Below are 7656 nucleotides of genomic sequence, written 5' to 3' on the forward strand. Positions count from 1 at the left end.
CGCGACCAATGTGCTGCTCCAGCGCACACCGAAAGGAAGAAGTGAAAGAAGAACATCCCTATGGGGTCACTCCATTTGAGGAGTTAAATTTGAAGGTTTAGTTACATCTGGCCACAGTTTAACTCCTCAGATTTTTAGAAGTTACTAGTAAGATGCCTGTGCATTGCACGGAACATCAAAATTGGGATGGACGGTGCTGGCAGTGGCCATCACACAAGATTGTCCTATGGCCTTCTGGATATGGTGGGGAAGAGATAAGTCTGATTGTGGGAGACAAGAAGTTGTTTGTAAATATGGAAACAAGTGCTGGCATCTTTTTGCAAAACTGCAGCAGTTTGCTTTGTATGCGTCAAATTTAGATGCGACGACTATTAGTGAAAGATGGCAAGCACACCATCATCACCAACTCAGGTTTTTATAGGATGTAGAGAAGTTTGAGAAGGAGTTAAATTTGCGGAGGAGTTTATGTTAAATGTTAGCTATAGATGCATTTTTTGAAGTAGAGAGTAGAGATATCCAGGATCCGTCTTTCCTCCAAGTCGTGTGGGGCTAAATCTTAGTTGACTCAGACTTAACCAAGTCTCAGTCAAGTGACACAATATGTTAAAAAAAGAAATTGCACGGATCTCCACATTTTCTCACGAATATATCATCGACCGAGTCCGTTTCTCCAAAGAAAAAAGAACGAGTGTGTCGCCCGCCTTAACCCAAACCGTGAGTCTGTAACGGCCTGCACATGCACATCTGGTCTTGGATGTGATCCTGCATGCACTCTGCGAGTCACCACTAGAAGATCATATCGCCCGTGATGACCTCTCTGCACGGAGCGCGCGCATGCGCGGGCTTAACGAATCAAAACAAACTTCCGATCGATCATCACGGCGCCGATCTGCCATTCTGGAGACCGCGATGCATTGCTCCGCCGTGTTCTTCTTCCTCCTCGTCCTCCCCCGACCCCGTCCAGCCGCGGCCGTCGGCGCGGGCGCCCCCGCCCCCGCCCCCGCCCCCGGCAGGAGCATGAGCATCACGCCGTCCCCCCTCCTGCCGTGCCTGGAGGAGGTGCTGCCGTGCACGGCGTACCTCAAGACGGCGGGCCGCCCCGCGCCGACGTGCTGCACCGCCCTGAGCCGCGCCGCGGCCACCGAGATGCCGTGCATCTGCCAGCTGCTCGCCGACTTCAACGTCACCAGAGAGCAGGCGCTCGGGCTGCCCACGCGCTGCCGCCTTCCCGTCGGCTGCCGCGACGACTCCGTCGGCATGCCCGACCCAGGTTCGTTCCCGCCAACGTCCTCCGCCGGTGCGCGAGTCGTTTAACTCCTAGTGAACATATTTGCAAGGCATTTGACGCGCCAAGAGTTGCTCTTCTGTGCATGCAGTTGTGCAGGCGCCGCCGCCGCCGCCCGCCGCCGTTCGGACGGCGCCGCGCAATACTCACGCCGGCGATCCGTCAGGCGGCGACCGGTGCAGGACAGGAAGCGTCTGGCGCGCGGTCTGGACGATGCTGTTTGGCGAGTTGTTCTCGATCGGCGTGTTGCTTTAGGCTTCTTGGACGACCACGCGGTGGGGACTGAGGAGTGTTCTGCTCGCCGCATTCGGCTCATGATCGTGTACACTTGCAGATAGTGTGTTTGGTCTGGTCTTAACATTTTCGGAGTAGAGCCTCTAGGGTTTTTGTGCTAGGAAAATTCACTGATGTTGCTTATTAGCTGATATAAATGAGCAGTGCTACCAATAGTCTTTTCTTCATCGGCGCTTGCTATGATACTAGTGGTTGGGGCGCGCCATTGCATGCAACCAGAAATGAAGCTATGCGCTCATTTTGCTCGGTTGGGTCGCCATTTGTATCTCGAAAATCTAAAAAACAAACCTTTCCTCACCTCCGTCTCAAAAAGAGAAAATCTCACCTCCATCGAAACTTTTCTCACCTCATCCAACCAGCGAGCACCATGTGGCATGGTCAACCGGTCACCTCCATCCCAGAAAAAAAGAACAAAGAAAAACTTTACTTAAAAAATACCTCCATCTTAAAAAAGAAAGATATTTATGGTCCCATCCAACCATCGACGCCACGTGGCATAGCACATAGGTCGCCCTTTCTTTCCCCTTAGAGGTTGTTTGGATAGCTAGATTATAGAGAACTAGTTTCCTTAAACTTGATTTCTGATGTAACAACCCAAAACATTGTTTGGATTATCTAACTAACTCGCGGATATAGTAAACCGAGTTTTTCAAAAGCCCAAAAAACGAGTTTATACAAAAACGACTAATAGACGTTTTTATATAAACGGGTTTTCTATACGCACCAGGAGATTAACGAAGTCCCCGGCGCAGATCGTGGTAAACTACGCCGGCCGTGACAGCAGCTTGCCGATCTCGGGCAGGCACCCAGAAGCAGGTTGCGATGCTCCACCTAGCCCAGGGCCTCCATGGCAGACATGGACTTCGGCCGGCTGCCGTCTCCATGGTGGACGTGGACTTCACAACCACCTCCGTCGTCGATATGTAGATACTCCAGCTTGTAGGTCATCGTCCCGCCTCCCTAGCATGTGCGTTGTGCTCTGCTGTTACCGGCGAATCAATCCAGCAGCTAGGTGTTACATGCATGTCTGGCCTGAGAATCAATCAAGGCGATTTACTCCGTTTACTTGTGTCTTGCCATATGCGAGCTACATGTACGTGCATCTTCACGGCGGAAAGAATTCGTCACCGGAGCAACGTTCGATGGGAACCTGGACCAACATGCATGACACCGGCTAGCGAAGCAGAGCACGATCAGGCGATAAGCACGATCACCCCGGCAGCCACACTGAAAACTGCGAACCTCCGCCGGAGAGCCGTTTACGGTGTGGTTGTCTGCCACTATGCGTGTAGGTGCCAAGAGCGAACCGAAGCACCGCACCTCCATGAATTGTTTTCTCCCAAAACGAAGAACTCAAAATCCCATTTCTTTTACTTTCGCGTCCAAACAAGGTATTGTATGTACCCACCTTAACAGAATAACTAACCAAAACTGGTTTTTCTAAAAATCCTCTAAAAACTCGTTTTCTAAAATCTCACATCTAATTCCCTGTATCCAAACAACCCCTTAGAGCATCTACAACCGGACACCCCATATCGGTCCCAAACGCTAGGGCAAGTTACCCGGTCCCTGCGCCGACAAGATTTTGACATCCAACCAGACATGGCAAACGGGGCTCAAATCTCAGGGCTGACCGGCATCCTAACCCATATTTGGGGCGGATATGTGGTAGATCGGACGCACCCAAACACCGCCACCATGTCGGACCGGCTCACTATGGCCCATGCCTTTCCCACACGTGTCCCCATAGATACCCTAGCTGGACGCCCAAACCCTAGTCAACCTCACTTGCCTGACCTCTTTGCACACTAAAGTCTCGTCTCCTTCCTCCCACCTCCCCTCCACCATGGTCGGGCACGAATCCGACAGCGATTCTGACGAGATCGACTGGGCGGCGCCTGTCGTGGACTCCTCGAGCTCATCTGCTCCCGATGATGAGGAGATCGCGCTCTGCATTGCCCTCCACCACTCACGGATGGACCAGGGCGGGAGCTCCTCCTCGACGGCGTCACCGGTGGCCAGGGTGGGCAGCTCGAGCTTCGCGCCGCCTTGTGGCTGCAATGCGGGCGGTGCAAGCGGCCTCCATACGCTCCAGTTGTGGGCCCTGCAGATCCGCGCTGGAGCCGCTACACCCGCCTCCGAAGGCAATGAGGCCCTCCGCAACGCCATCTGCCGCCCTACACCTCCGCAGAGATGACGCCCGCCGACAGCACTACAAAAATGCTGCCGCGCTCTGCATAGGGATCGAGGAGTCCGAGAGAGTGGCGAGGAAGTGGGTGGTTGTGGCGGAGAAAGCCGCATGGCCCACGAGGGAGCTAGCCCGCGCCGCTCGTCGCCTCATGGGGATCATCTCTTCATCCTCTTCGGACAGCGGTACGACGCACGACGAAGATGCTCCGCCCGCCGTCGAGGACAACCGTCGCTCCTAAGACCCCAAGGGGAAGCGGCCCAGGAGGAAGTGGGGAACTTTGGCCGGCTCTCTCTGTTTAATTAATTTTAATCTACCATTTTACTTAAGCTATGAACTTCGGTGACCCTTTTGGATCAGATTGTAATAAACTTAATTAGTCCTTTGTCTATGTCGGATTTGTTGTATTTTATAAGTTGTATGATAATCTATGTAAATTGCATGTTTTGTATGGATTTGGAGACGAGCATATAGGGATACGACTATATAGAAACAGATTTTTTTTTAGGGTATAGCTAAGCTTTATTGAGCATAGACCACTTGAAGTGGTATAAAAAAGGATCATGGGATGGATCAGCCAAAAGTGTCGCCCTGATCAAGAGTGTTTGAAAATTTAGCTAACCTATCTACATTAGTATTTGATGCGCGGTCTTCAAAAGTAAACTTGCAATTAACTAGTTAATATATGAACAGATAGAAATAGAGGATCTCCGGTCCATGTCTGTGGAGCCGGCGGGCCTATAGGGCCCAAATATGCACTTGATGGATTTAATTCTCTACGATGCAGAGGGTCAACCCGGCCGCGCCGCGCCGCGCCGCCCCGTAAAGCTGCCGCACTCCAGAACTCCGGTGAGGTGAGGCGTGTCGCCATCGGAAAAAGGTTGGGTTGGAGACCGGAGCACTGCCGTGTCAACTGCTCCATTTCTCCGACAAGATAATATATATAAAAATGTATTTCGAAAGTTTCAAGAAAAAATGACTTTGTTACACTACTTCATCCGTTTCAAAATAAATGTCTCAACTTTGTAGTACTAACTTCAGTACAAAGTTGAGACACTTATTTTAGGACGGAGGGAGTAGTTCATATGGTTTTTTTTTTTAGAATCTTAATTAGTTCATATGGTTGAGTGTAATGGTTTCATGAGTACGAACCCCTTGCGGAGAAATTGAGTTTGAAGATTAAACAATTCAGTTTCCACATAATTACAAAAGATAAAAAGGGTTCCGATGGAAAAAAGGTGAGGGCTTCACTGTGGACCATGGCATTTTCATGAAGCTTTGGAGGACTTCAGTGTTCAGAACAAATGTTTTGGACTGACTTATTTTGGTCGTCAAAGTTTTTCTTTTTTTGCAAATTCAAGAATTCCTTTCGAACGCATTTTTGCGTCCCCACTTTCACTGGGAACCCAACATGCATTCTCTTTTGAAGTCGCAAACACACATTCTCATTTTATTTCAGATGGGACTAGGATGTTGCATATGTGCACTCGTCATATGGCGCAAAACGCCATACCCCTATCTCGTCTTCTTCCTCGTGAGAGACCGGCGCGTACCTTCTTCTTCCTCATCCTCCTCGCCATGCCATTCTTTACCTCCTCTCCGATATTTTGGTCTCTTCAACGTCAACTCAAGGCATTACCACATTGTCACTAGGTTGCCGTTGCCTCGATAACGGTTTCGGTTAGCTCCTCTCCCTCTCCTCATACCTCGTCCTCCTTCCTTCACTCCTGCACTTCTTCCACTAGTCACGCAAGCATTCACCGCTAAGACTAGAGACCGAACGTTCGCCTGGTAAATATTCCTCTGATCTTATCTTATCTTCAGCAGTTAAATTTCTGTCTATAGTTTTACATGGTCCGTGTAAATTCTTCTTAAACTTGAATTTTTTTTCTAAATTTTGAAACCCTGTAAAATTTGTTCATGGTACATACAAGTAAGTGTATGTGTGCATGTATGAGCGTCTGTGTCCGTACAGTGTTAAAAATGAGAGGGATAATATAATGCTGCATTTCATCTGAGTGCTGGTACTAATTAACAGCCAGCATCCCCCCTAAATATAGGAGATCATTTGCCTCCATTGGTGATTAACCTCTCGTAGCTCTGGCCACCTCCTCCGCTCGCTCCGTCCATCCGGCCCGCCGTTCGAGCCCTCCGTCGAGATGGCGGCATCCTACCGCCGCCGCCACACGCCACGGCGCTAGCCCTCCAGAAAGAGAGGCAGCAATGGCGGTCCCATCGTCGTCCTTGTTGTCGTCGCTGCTGCTCCTCGCGCTCTTCCTGCATCATCATTGCTCCGCTGCCCAGGATCGCGGCAGCGCCGCCGTCGTCGTCAACATCTCCGCCGTGGAGGACGTCGTCCGCGACCGCGCGTTCGAGCTGCTCCACCGCACTGACAAGCTCGTGGGCGTGCCCCTCACGGCCTGCCCGTCGGCGTGCGGCCTCGTCGAGGTCCAGGCCTCGGCGCTGCGCGTGCGGAGCAGCTCCCTCTGGGCCGACGGCGTCAACGCCACCGACGCCGCCGCCGGCACCGCGGGGTTCACCGTGCCGCCTCGCGTCGTGCCGTCCCCGTTCGCCCGCCGCGTCGACGTCGTCTTCGAGCGGTTCGTCGGCAGCAACTCGTCCGGCGCGCTCTTCGCCGCGCCGCCCGGGTACGCGCTGGCCGCCCCCGTGGCCGCGCTGCTCGCGTACGACGTGTCGACCGGGAACAACGGCAGCAGGGCCGTCGGGCTCCGGGCGCTCGGTGCGCCCGTCCGCGTGGAGTTCGGTGACCTCTCGTCGGCGGCGGCGAACGGGACACAGCCGTTCAACGCCACGGCGGCGAGGTGCGTGACCTTCGCAGTGGCCAGCGGGCAGGCCAAGGCCGTGGCCACGCACGCCATGGCGTCGGACACCGCGTGCACGGTGACCGGCACGGGCCACTACGGCGTGGCGGTGCGGCTGCAACCGCCACCGCCTTCGCCGACGCCGCCGACGCCGCAGCCGCCTGCGGCGGTGCGGGAGCGGTGGTGGGCATAGATGGCGGTGGCCGGCGTCGGCGGGGTGGTGGCGGTGGGTTTCCTGGCGGCCACCGTGGTCGCGGCGGTGCGGTGGAGCAGGAGGCGCAGGAGGGAGGAGATGGACCTGCGGGCGTTGGCCGGGGAGGAGCTGGGGCGGATGGCGGTGCGGGGGAGCAGGATGCCGGCGGCGAAGATGGTGAGGACGCGGCCGGAGCTGGAGGACGGGAGCCCCATGGCGTGGCGGCGCTAGCTCCCCCGCCGGTCGCACTGTCGCCGTCTGGTTTAACTAGGTGTACCTTTTTTTTTTCTCAGCATCAGATATTCAGACTTGTATTGTTGTTGTACATTATTACACACAGTACTTTGTAGTACTCTATATATGATATATTGTGTAAACTCAGATTAAAAATGTACATCGAAATAGGTTATCTTTCTTGAGAGCAACATCTCACAGCATCTTCTTTGAGAACAGTAGTAGCAGATTGCAATGGACTGTCTACTTCCTTTTTACAGAGTAGGCCGTTTCAGTGCCCAGACTCATCTGCATCCGGTTAGACAAAAATTCATAAAAAATTCAAAATAAATTCAAAAAAATCAATTTTTTTGTGCGGTAGACAATTTGATGCGTGAGGCCTGCTACAAATTTCAATTTATTTGGACATCTAAGCAGCTCTCAGCAAAAAAGACAAATCGGGCCAAGACAGCATGTGAACAGTAAACATTTTTACAGACCCCAAATTTTTTTTTGCTGAGAGCTCCTTAGATGTCCAAATGATTTGAAAATTAGAGCGGACCTCACGCATCAAATTTTATACCGCACAATTTTTTTTGGAATTTTTTGAATTTTTCTATTTTTTGTTTTGATTTTTTTCGTCGGCGTGGGTGCATATGAG

The 7656-nt window shown here is 52.3% G+C and overlaps 1 pseudogene; it reads left to right on the forward strand.

The window, feature by feature from the left end:
- Window positions 1-4861: 4861 nt before the first annotated feature.
- Window positions 4862-7452, forward strand: LOC109760783 (uncharacterized; annotated as a pseudogene).
- The last annotated feature ends 204 nt before the right edge of the window (window positions 7453-7656 follow it).

The sequence above is a fragment of the Aegilops tauschii genome, chromosome 7 (assembly GCF_002575655.3).
Source record: "Aegilops tauschii subsp. strangulata cultivar AL8/78 chromosome 7, Aet v6.0, whole genome shotgun sequence".
NCBI classification, from domain to species: domain Eukaryota; kingdom Viridiplantae; phylum Streptophyta; class Magnoliopsida; order Poales; family Poaceae; genus Aegilops; species Aegilops tauschii.